Consider the following 12,930-nt stretch of genomic DNA (forward strand, 5'->3'; position numbering starts at 1 on the left):
CACAGCAGTATATATAATGGTCATCTGAGTTAAATTCACCCATTCCAGCCCATTTTAGTTCACTGATTCCTAGAATGTCAACGTTCACCCTTGCCATCTCTTGCTTGACCACTTCCAATTTGCCTTGATTCATGGACGTCACATTCCAGGTCCCTATGCAGTATTGCTCTTTACAGTGTCGGATCTTGCGTCTGTCACCAGTTACATCCACAACTGGGTATTGTTTTTGCTTTGGCTCCATCCCTTCATTCTTATATCAATACTATTTGAGGCTTCTCTCTGTGAGAAGATGGGAAGAGAATTGATGTTTGCAACTTCCAAACAGGAGCTTTAGAACCAGTGTCCACCAGAGCTGTTCTCTCTTTGCCAAGAATATACTTTTGAGATAGCCTTGCTCTATGTGTCTAAGCCTGCAAACAGATACATCATGGAGGAGTCTGGAAGCTGAGATACTAAGGACCCATTTCATGAGCATGAAATAAACCTTTGAGATTTGAGGGAGCTGTTTGTAATTGTGCATAACTTAGAGAAAGCAAATATGCCAAGATAATTCATTGTCAGACTGTTACTTGTTCACTGTCTTTATACCTGGAGGGCTTTGTTTATTTTTTATAGAGTAAAATACATGTTCTATGGCTTATTGAGGTTGATCATTTGTCCAAAGAAAGACTTGACCTCAGAGCACTGCCATCCTTAAAAACAAGTTCATGTTACCCTCCACTCTGTTCCATCATTGTCTCATACTTGATACTTGGTTAAGAGTAACATGGCAATTTATGAAAATTTAGTTAAAACGTTGGTGTTTTCCCTTTTAAGAATTGTCTGCCAGTGACACTCAGATCATTTAAAAGTTGCTTATTGCTATTCTTGTGCTTGGGAGAAATAATGCTTATAATTTTAAACATAAATTCACATTACTATGCATTATTTAAAAAAATAGACAATGGTATAATGGGAATTAATTTACTTAATACTTTCTATGTGTTCCTGAATTGAATTAAAATAAAAATTGAGAATTCTGAAGTTACTAGAAAAGCTTATTATGTAATAAAATTCAGAGATTAAATTTTTTAAACACTTGTTTATAAATTTTATGAAAGATTCTTCTAGATTTTCTAACTCTACTTAACACTACATGATTATAGATTTCAATGATCAAAACCGTTATAGGACAAATAACTTTTTGTTAATAATCACTCCCCAAATTAATCTTTTTCCTGCATTTAAACTTTCTTAAGACTATTTTTATCATTGTATCCTATCTTCTTAGGTAGTCATAGAACTATAGAAGAGAATGTGCTCCTTTATAGGCAATTACAAGCATCTTTAGACAAGGAAGGTACATTCCCAGTGTCCTGAATGTTTAGAAATAATAATTGCAGAGTTACTAAGAGTAGAATATTTAGAATATAACCCTCCTTTCTGGAGGGTTATAGTGTTAAACTATCTTTAAATACTAATCTGAATAATATCAATGTTTCGGAAAATATTTACTATGTATGTGATTTGGCTCAGAAGAAAGTAATGACTTAGAAAAGGATGGTAAACATACTTTCTCCCACCCTTTCCCTCCCTCCCTTCCTCTTCTCTTCCTACCTTCCATCAGAAAAGGCAGATTGGGCAGGAATTTCACTTGAAGAAGGATGCTGGCCCCGGAAGGTGTGTTAGATCAGAGAGGGGCTCTTAGTTCTGGAAAAATTAAGACCCAACTAAGCCCTTGGGCTATTACTTAGAACTTCTGGATCTCAGTTTCCTTATTTGTAAATATTGGATTAGATTTGATAACTAAAATCAGGGTAACAAACTTCTGAAACTCCCTGAAATTCTGTAGCACAACACGGTCTTTTAAAGAAATTAACAGAATTTTTCTAGTAGAGCCAATATCAATTTTTTGAAACTTTGGAGTTTTGGCAGATATTATAAGTTGACTCACTCATCCATTCAAACTCTTTCCCTTGTCATTCTCTAGTATAGAGGCTGGAAAAAACACTAAGTAAAGAAATATGAAATAAAGTTTGCTATCCCAGCGTCCCTTCCCGACAGGGGTGAGGGAATGACATAGTGTGGTTAGTGAGAAGTAGTTAGTAGTGTGTTTGTGAATTCTGATAAAGTTTCGGTTCCCTTGATACATACGTTACCCATTTTATATTCCCTTCACCTTTGCCTTTTCTTACTCTGTAGAAAGTAGATTTGATGTCTGGTGCAGCAACGGCCATTTTAGACAATAAGGAAAAGGCCTTGAAAAATCACAAAACCTTGGCCGTCTATCCTTGAGCTACCAAACCAATACCAGCAGCTTTCTATCTCCAGATTTCTTATATTGTTAAAAAAAATAAAACTTTTAGCTTGCCCAAGCTACTGTTTATTTAGATTTACCACAGCTGAAAGCAAACTTTAACTCTTAGAGGACTGAAAATAGACACCTTTAAAAAGGAAGGCATCCTTAAATGTGTATATGTTTATTCATGTGGCAAAAAACATTATGCAGCTGGTTAAACAGCCTAAGTTCAAAGGGTAACATTAAATTTATACTTCCACATCATAAGGTAATACTTTATAAGAGCTAAAATATAACTTAATGATTAGTTCAAGCATACTGAGAAACAACCCACAAATAACCTTAATTCATTCAAGTTCTTCCTTTAACTTAATTAGCATAAAATTTAGTTAAGAGTTATTTTCTAACAAATACTTTAATTTACCCACCAGTATTATGTATAAATATAGGCATATGCATTTAAATATACATCTCGATTTTGAGATCTTTTCTTTCAGTGTAAGCTGATTAGCTACAGATTTGAGGTACATAGGTCACTTTACATGGATATGAAAACCTTTATTTTAAAAGAAATTCACTGTGAAAGTATAAAAAATGAAGGCTTTTCTTTGATTGTTTCGTAATTCAAAAACTTGGTTTGACAGCCTGCTAACATGAAGGTGATAATAGCACTTCACATTTGTACATGACTAATTGCAGTTCAGAGTATTTCATAAATGAGCAAGGGCTTGTGATTAAACTTTACTATGACCCACACATTTTTGCATAAGAAAGGAATTATTAAAAATAGAGGCAACATATTCATCTAGTTTCCATTCAATATTTAGCAAGAGAAAGAAATCCTTAATGGGTAACATTCCAACCTCTGTTTCTGCACAGACCTCTCCCTTCAGTGGGGAATTCCTGAACAGATGATGACCCGTACAGGATCCACTGTTGCAGACCTAGAAATGGACAAAATTAATTCAGAAAAAATAGTTATTTAATTGTTCTGAGGAGATTATGAGCAACCATGAGAAAAATTATTCTCAAAATAAAATGACTTCTAGGAACAATTATCTCAGTGAAAAGCAGAACTTTTATGGAGAGGACTAATATCGTGTTCACAGATTTTGAGGGGGTTACAAACAAAATGAAAGCCCCATGATGGGAAGATGCTACAGTGTGTATACAGAATTGGCCTTGCAGGTTGGATAGTTCAAGAGGCTCTGCCTGATGTTGGATATATCCTCTTCTCTTATTAAAGATGCACATGCTGGCTCAGTTTTAAATCTGACTAGGGAATCCAAACTTCAGGGCCACCTTGCACAGAACACTTTCTGGGAAGTCACATACAAAGACTGGGAATGTTGCCCGTTGTTCTTGTAACTCTTATAGCTCTTTTTTTCATCCTTTCATATATTGTAGTATGCAAGGGAAGAGCCAGGTTTGGTGCATCTGAAGCTGAGACATATTTGGGGCCCTACTAAATAAAATAATACTAAATTATAAATACAGAGCCTTAGAAGGCATCTTTGCAAATGAGGGTCTCTGAAGTGGAAGCCTCATTTGCTTCATAGTAAAATCTACCTCTGGTATATTATTCTAGCTAAATGTCTTTCCCTATTACTTCTAAAATATTGTATCTTTTAAAATTGCATCACCCTAAAACTAATATTCAGAAAAAAATTTAGTGGATATTCAATTAATTTTGTTGACAGTGTCATAACTAAAGGATGGGATTTTTAAACCTAATAGGAAATCATTTTCAAACATACTATATCATAACCAGACACAAACAGGTCCTGAAAGGCTATACCTCAGAGGTGATCCCTGAAGAGAACTGAATCAAGCATAGCACTTGGAACTCCAATTTTAGGAACTCAGGAAGGACTCTGCAGTCTGACTGGATAGGTCAGGCAAAGGTGTGATAACAGCAAGCCCCCAAATCTTAGTGGTTTATTCCTTGCTGACGTTTATGTCCTCTGTGATATGGTGGAGGGCTCTGTGTGGCCTTCATTTCTGGAAGGGGCAGTTATTATTTGCAAAAATGCTAATCTAGTGGCTGAGGGCAAAGACAAATAGAGGAACAATATGAAGGTTGTTAGAGATTGCACTTGAAAGTGGCACATCACTTCTGCAAATATTTCATTGGCAAGAATAAGTCATAAGGGTAACGAGCATAGTGGGAGGTTTGGCCCCCTGGGGAGCTGCCACAAACATTTCAAACAGAAATAAAATTTATGCAATACTTTTCCCTAGAAAGAAAACTATACAACATCTAGCATCTTTACCACCACCACCATCACAAATACCTCATTTATCTTCCCTCTGTGTCTAACATTTTTAAAGAATGGAGATTTATCATAAGGCTTTTACTTTTATTGAAAAAATTTCCTAGAGGGAAAGTTTTTGTTTAAACCTAGTTTTGCTAGGTTTAAAACCTAACCCTAACACTAACAGCCTATGGTGGTGGGGGCACAATGCTGATATCTGGAGAAAAAAGTAAAAGTAAAAATTCCAGGAAGTTACATAGATATACTACCCTAAAGGAGGCAGGACTGACTCCCCACTCCTTACATGTGGGCTGTGCATAGTGACTTGCTTCCAAACACTGTTTCAACCTGGTCAAAATCAACAGTGATAAATCATGTTGCTCATATGTACTTTTTCTATGATGTGCTGAAAAGGCATTTTACCTCTATGATCTTCGTTCCAAGTCCCATAAACTCAGTTGCATCATGAGAAAAATGTTAAGACAAATTATAAAAGTGGGGCACCCTGCAATATACTTGATCATTACTCTTGAAAACTGTCATTGTCATGAGAAACAAGGGAAGTCTGAGAAACTGTCACAGCCAAGAGGAGCCTGAGAAGACATGATCACTAAATAGAAGGTGGGATCCTTTATGGAATCGTCAACCAAAATACAGACATTAGGTAAAAACCTGGGAAATATGAATAAGCTATGGATTCCAGTTAATAGTAATGTATCAACACTGGTAGGCTACAGTTCATGGGGGTGCAAACAGTTGGACACATTTGTGACTAACAGACACACATTAGTTCACTAATAGTAACAAGAATACAGTACTAATGTAAGACGTTAGTAACAGAAAAATTAAGTGTGTATGTGGGGGAATATATGAAAACTCTCTACATTATCTTCTAAATTTCTCTAAAATATAGCCTGTTTAAAAATTACAAGAAATATGAATGAGGTATCTATGTTCTCCGACTATTCAGTTGTGTGAACGTGCTGTCGCTCAATTGTATCTGACTCTTGTGTGACCAAGGAAGAAGCAGAAGTTGAATGGTTCTATGAAGACCTACAAGGCCTTTTAGAACTAACACCCAAAGAAGATGTCCTTTTCATTACAGGGGACTGGAATGCAAAAGTAGGAAGTCAAGAAACACCTGGAGTACAGGCAAACTTGGCCTTGGAATGCGGAATGAAGCAGGGCAAAAGACTAATAGAGTTTTGCCAAGAGAACGCACTGGTCATAGCAAACACCCTCTTCCAACAACACAAGAGAAGATTCTACACATGGACATCACCAGATGGTCAACACCAAAATCAGATTGATTATATTATTTGCAGCCAAAGATGGAGAAGCTCTATACAGACAACAAAAACAAGACCGGGAGCTGACTGTGATCATGAACTTAGATCATGAACTTAGATCATGAACTCCTTCTTGCTAAGTTCAGATTGAAAACCACTAGACCATTCAGGTATGAGCTAAATCAAATCCCTTATGATTATACAGTGGAAGTAAGAAATAGATTTAAGGGACTAGATCTGATAGATAGAGTGCCTGATGAACTATGGATGGAGATTCATGACATTGTACAGGAGACAGGGATCAAGACCATCCCCATGGAAAAGAAATGCAAAAAAGAAAAATGGCTGTCTGGGGAGGCCTTACAAATAGCTGTGAAAAGAAGAGAAGTGGAAAGCAAAGGAGAAAAGGAAAGATATAAGCATCTGAATGCAGAGTTCCAAAGAATAGCAAGAAGAGATAAGGAAGCCTTCCTCAGCAATCAATGCAAAGAAATAGAGGAAAACAACAGAATGGGAAAGACTAGAGAGCTCTTCAAGAAAATTAGAGATACCAAGGGAACATTTCATGCAAAGATGGGCTCAATCAAGGACAGAAATGGTATGGACCTAACAGAAGCAGAAGATATTAAGAAGAGGTGGCAAGAATACACAGAAGAACTGTACAAAAAAGATCTTCACGACCAAGCTAATCACGATGGTGTGATCACTCACTAACCTAGAGCCAGACATCTTGGAATGCGAAGTAAAGTGGGCCTTAGAAAGCATCACTATGAACAAAGCTAGTGGAGGTGATGGAATTCCAGTTGAGCTATTTCAAATCCTGAAGATGATGCTGTGAAAGTGCTACACTCAATATACCAGCAAATTTGGAAAACTCAGCAGTGGCCACAGGACTGGAAAAGGTCCGTTTTCATTCCAATCCCAAAGAAAGGCAATGCCAAAGACTGCTCAAACTACCGCATAATTGCACTCAGCTCACACACTAGTAATGCTTAAAATTCTCCAAGCCAGGCTTTAGCAATACGTGAACCGTGAACTTCCAGATGTTCGTGAACCGTGAACTTCCAGATGTTCAAGCTGGTTTTAGAAAAGGCAGAGGAATTAGAGATCAAATTGCCAACATCTGCTGGATCATCGAAAAGCAAGAGAGTTCCAGGAAAACATCTATTTCTGCTTTATTGACATGCCAAAGCCTTTGACTGTGTGGATCACAATAAACTGTGGAAAATTCTGAAAGAGATGGGAATACCAGACCACCTGACCTGCTTCTTGAGAAATCTCTATGCAGGTCAGGAAGCAACAGTTAGAACTGGACATGGAACAACAGACTGGTTCCAAATGGGAAAAGGAGTGCGTCAAGGCTGTATATTGTCACCCTGTTTATTTAATTTATATGCAGATTACATTGTGAGAAATGCTGGACTGGAAGAAACACAAGCTGGAATCAAGATTGCCGGGAGAAATATCAATAACCTCAGATATGTAGATGACACCACCCTTATGGCAGAAAGTGAAGAGGAGCTAAAAAGCCTCTTGATGAAAGTGAAAGAGGAGAGTGAAAAAGTTGGCTTAAAGCTCAACATTCAGAAAACAAAGATTATGGCATCTGGTCCCATCACTTCATGGGAAATAGATGAGGAAACAGTGGAAACAGTGGCAGACTTTTTTTGGGGGGCTCTAAAATCCCTGCAGATGGTGACTGCAGCCATGAAATTAAAAGACGCTTACTCCTTGGAAGAAAAGTTATGACCAACCTAGATAGCATATTCTAAAAGCAGAGACATTACTTTGAAAACAAAGGTCCGTTTAGTCAAGGCCATGGTTTTTCCAATAGTTATGTATGGATGTGCAAGTTGGACTTTGAAGAAAGCTGAGCACTGAAGAACTGATGATTTTGAACTGTGGTGTTGGAGAAGACTCTTGAGAGTCCCTTGGACTGCAAGGAGATCCAACCAGTCCATTCTAAAGGAGATCAGTCCTGGGTGTTTTTTGGAAGGAATGATGCTAAAGCTGAAACTCCAGTACTTTGGCCACCTGATGTGAAGAGTTGACTCATTGGAAAAGACTTTGATGCTGGGAGAGATTGGGGGCAGGAGGAGAAGGGGACGACAGTGGATGAGATGGTTGGATGGAATCACTGACTCGATGGACGTGAGTTTGAGTGAACTCCGGGAGTTGTTGATGGACAGGGAGGCCTGGCGTGCTGCGATTCATGGGGTCGCAAAGAGTCGGACACAACTAAGCAACTGAACTGAACTGAATTCATGCAGGAATGAGGAGTTTATTTTTGTCAGCACAACAGATTTCACCACTGAAAACCCATTACAAGATTCATCTTCCTAATCAATTCATTCCCTAATGTAGACAGAAACTTAAGCTAGATGAAGCTCTAGCACCAAAGGCCCTTTAGGAATGTGACATTTTATTTAAAGGTAGTGGTTACCTGATGGGAAGAACTGACACATTGGAAAAGTCCCTGATGCTGGGAAAGATTGAAGGCAGGAGGAGGAGACGACAGAGGATGAGATGGTTGAATGGCATCACTGACTCTTTGGACATGAGTTTGAGCAAGCTCCAGGAGTTCGTGAAAGACAGGGAAGCCTGGAGTGCTGTAGTCCATGGGGTTGCAGAGTCAGACATGACTGAGCCACAGAACTGAACTGGAACTGAACTGACCAGGCTTGGAATGTGAATTCTCAAATAGTGCAAAGTGAGGGTTAAATCTAACCACAGAACACCTTCATTCTTCTATGAATGCTGAGCTATTTTAAATCAAATTACAGGCACCATACCATGAACTTTCTCAAAATTGTACTAGTCTTACATACAGCATTGGTGAAAGTGAAAGTGAAGTCGCTCAGTCCTGTCCGACTCTTTGAGACCCCACGGACTGTAGCCTACCAGGCTTCTCTGTCCATGGGATTTTCCAGGCAAGAGTACTGGAGTGGGTTGCCATTTCCTTCTCCATACAAAATTGGTAGTTTAGCTTTAATCCTAGGGATTAAACTGAACCCTGGCACTAACTCAGAGACCCTGGTCAAATCACATCACTTTTCTGAAACCAGTTTTCCTTCTGAGAATTAGGGCACTTGGTTATGTCTCTCTTGTTCTTTACATCCTAATCAGGAGTCAGCTCATGGATTTGAGTCCGTGTTTGAGATGCCATAGAAGAAACCATACATGTATATGTAGAAACACTAGCTTTAATTTGTGTTAGGGTCAGATTATTAATAGCTTACACCATAAACATTATCCTTTTCAAATGATCACATATTAATTTACGAGAAGTATGTTTAGGATTACATTTAAAAAAACCTTTTAAGCGTTCTACGTTTTAAAGGATTCTGTAAGTATTAGTGATACTATAATATGGAATAGGTTATAGAAGTTAAAAAAAAAAAGTCCACAAAATGAGCTTACTAACCGCTGAAGAGGATCACCTCTACAGTTCTCGGACCTTAGTAGGTCCGAGAACTCTACGTCCCTTCTCTTAGGTTGGTTTCAGAGCGGACGGGGTAGGCGCCACAAACCTAATTTATGTTCCCAGTAGCAGTCACCATATTTCCTCATGTTTCCCATTTGGTCATTAAAACCCCAAATGGAAAATTCCCATGAATGATCCTTCAAACTCCAAGCATCTCTAGGGACGCTCCAGGTACCGCCCCACAGCGTTCTCCTCTCTCAAAAAGAAGTCTGGGAGCTGTGGAGCCTCCGACACGGCGCTGCGCGCACCTGAGAGGCTGGCGCCTTCGGCTCACCGTCCTCGGCCCGGCCGCGGGCAGCCCAGGGGCCCGGCACGAGGAGCGAGAGCCCCGGCCGCCCGGCCAGCACCTTGCGTCGCGCGTGGGCGTGCTTCGCTTCAGAAATCCCGGGTCGTCTCAGGCGCCCCGTTCTTCCCCGGGAAACAATCGCCGGTCCAGCCCGGAGTTCCCCGCTGCTCGATTCCAGGCGGCTCCCTGGGTTCCCCCAGTCCCTTCCGCGTCCTTCCCGGCGTCTCGGCCGCGCGGCCAGGTGTCCCCGCACCCCGCGCTGCCCCGCGCCCGGGCCTCCCGGCTCTCCAGTGCTTGGTCCGCGCTGCTGCCACGGGTCCAGCCTCTCTTCCCACCCGGCTCCGCCCAGCCTCCGCCGCGCCGGGGCTCCCGGCCCGGCCTCCCAGTCTCCCTCCCACCTCCGCCCCCCCACCCCCTCCCAGAGAGTTGCTATTTTTAGCCGATCCTCCGCGCGCCGCCACCGGCTCTGCTCACAGCTCGCAGCCGCGCGGCCGCCCTTCCAAACCACCCCCCAACCCCGCGCCGCGGTGGCCGCGGCGGCCGCGGCGGCGCATCCCGCACATCGCGTAGCGCGCACCCAGCCCGCCCCGCCGCGCCCGCCGCCCTCGCCGCCGTCTCCTCCTCAGGCGCCTGTCGCGGCCGGTAAGTCCCTGCTGGCGGAGCAGCGGCGGTCCCTGAGTCAACTTTCAGTCACCCCTTTGCTTCTGCCTCGCCATTCTCTTGTCCGCGAACGATGGCTGTGGGGCGAAGAGGGAGAAGTTAGGGGGTCGTCGGAGCGGGGCGAAGGAGGGCGCGATAGCCCTGGCGGGAGCGGGCGGAGGTGAGTGGCACCACAGCCTGGTCGCCGGCTGGTGCCCGGGGAAAGCCCTGGGAACAGGGGCCGAGCGTCCTCCGGATGCTCCGCTGGATTCCTGGCTGGGGCTCCCCAGGTTAACAGAATCCCAGTCGGGACCCCGACACAGCTTGCCTGGCCTCTCGCAGCCCGGAGGTTGGTGAGTTTAAGGGCGCCTTTGTCACAAGTTCGGGGCCAGGTGATCTTTTTGGTGCAGACCTTGACATTTGCTAGACTGAGGCGAAGGTTCATGCCCCCCACCCCCACCCCGACACACCCCCCCCAGTGGATGCTGGAGTCGAGTTATGAATGAAAAGTTTGTACTGCCAACGTGTTGCTTGAGGGAAGCAACACTTAGTGGGGGTACCTTTGACGTTTCATGGGGGACCTCAGTTCCAAGTCCATACGTCTGAATTCTGTGTTTAAGAAAAGTTCTGGAGCCTGGAGCATGGGACATAAAGCTGTTGCTTGGCTAGTGGAAGGAGAGTGATGAATCGTAAACTTCCTGAGGTAAACTGGTTAATGAAACGCCACCTGAGGGTGTCACAGCGGGGACCTGAGGGAACCGGGGAGGGACGGGGGCGTTCCCCGAGTGCCGAGCGGGCGGCGGTGGTCTGGCTTGGGAGGTTGCCCCCTGGTCTGCAGTGAGCGGTCCGGGGTCAGACGCCTGAGCGCGGGGACCGGAGCGGGACGGGGGAGAGGAGAGGGGCTGCGGGAGCAGAGGTCGCGGTTCCTGGGCTGTGGAACTGCAGATTCCGCAGAGTCTCCCATGCTCCAATTTCCGGAAGATCCTTCGTGTTTGTTTCCCCTGCCGGGGAGGTGTGTATAATCTCTTGAAAGGAACTTTTAGATTAAGTAACTGTAACATTTTGAAATCTGTGAGAAATGAAATATCTACACAGATCTCATTGTATGTCTGTGTTGTGTGTAGTAATGCATGGGTATATGTTAAATGTGGGAGTGAGGTAAGAAGGGCTTTACAAGTTTAACTGGAAAAGAAAATGAAGAGTTATTTTTTCTCCCCAAGTGGCATAACAATGCTTATTCAACAAATATTCTTGAAGTGCTGAGATTTATCATAAAGGTAAGATTTAGGAATTACAGGTATTTGGAGTATAATTATGTTTTCAAATCTGGCAGTTGTTGACATCTAGGAAAAGGGAATAAGTACATAGAGAATCTATATTAAAGAAAAATTATTTGGAAAGAAAATCCTTAGACATCTGAAAAGGTCTGGATGTTATTTTCTGACGTTCTAGAAATCTTTTAAATCCCGTAATTAATAACAGCACAGAATAAGTTGCAGTTGGTAAATGAGGACAATTAAAATTATCATGTTTAGAAGGGATATCTTTTGAAATACTCTTTGGTACTTTGGTTGTTTATTATGAAAATTATTGTGATATTTGCTTTTTACCACAGATAATTAGTCCTTCTTTTCCTTTTAAACCACTGTTCCAGTTTGGATCAATTTAATTACTCAAACATCAAATCACTGACATGCCTTCTGGAAAGCATTGGTTTGTTTGTTTTTTTGGAAGGCATTTGTATTTAAAATGTTTAATAAGAATATTATATTTTCAAAACGACAATAATTTTGTAAAGCTTTCTTGTAATTTATTTTCATCCATTTTGTTTGAATGAGGCAAATCTCAAGAAGAGAATCATTTTCTTGGGATATGTTATTTTCTGTGTAGGGAAAAGTGGATGTTTTCATATGTGTTTCAGTCTCAAACAGGTGTATATAGAGTAGGAATCCTGGATCTGACTTTTGATATCAGCCTGCCAGCTAGAGGGAGAGGTGCTTTCCCCTTTCTCTTCCTGAGTCGGTCATCCCTGCTACAGATTTGACACCGTTAGATGCATACATGGTTGTGCAGAAGGAAGTTTAGAGTTTTAAGCTAAGTACCAGTTTAAGGTTAGGAGGGAGGTGGGCTTTTTGCTTTTCTTTTTTTCCTTCAGTTTTCCTGTTTCTCTCCTTCTGCAGTTGATTCAGCCTATTGGTCTGGTCTTTATTGGAAAAATCAGACCAAATAACTGGCTGGAGAGTGGCGTATTAAACTGCTGTCTTCTATAAAAATAAGGAAGACTCTTCCGAAATTAAAAAGGATATTTTATAAATTGTCGCAGACTGTTGCAATTGTTTTATGCTCATTATTATGCTCGTTATTATAGTAGACAGAGTTGCTTTATGAAGTTACTGGCACTATCTGTAAATACTTATTGTGTATATTTGGCATGTATTTGGATAATATTTGGGTTTTAAGGAGTTTTAAATCATGAAGGTAACTGACCAGATAGCCTTTTTAATTAACTAGTTTAAATGATACACGTAGTTCACATTTATATTAATCTCTGTGTTGAAGGTGGTTTTAGGGTTGCAAAGTTTTTATTTCTTTTTATTAGCATTACTTCTATTTTGAATTTGTTTAAATATTACAACATATTATATTGTAATTTACACTTGCTCAGTGGGGAAGGTGTAGGTTATTCTTAAATAGCGATA

Source organism: Capricornis sumatraensis, chromosome 5 (assembly GCF_032405125.1).
Source record: "Capricornis sumatraensis isolate serow.1 chromosome 5, serow.2, whole genome shotgun sequence".
Classification (NCBI taxonomy): Eukaryota; Metazoa; Chordata; class Mammalia; order Artiodactyla; family Bovidae; genus Capricornis; species Capricornis sumatraensis.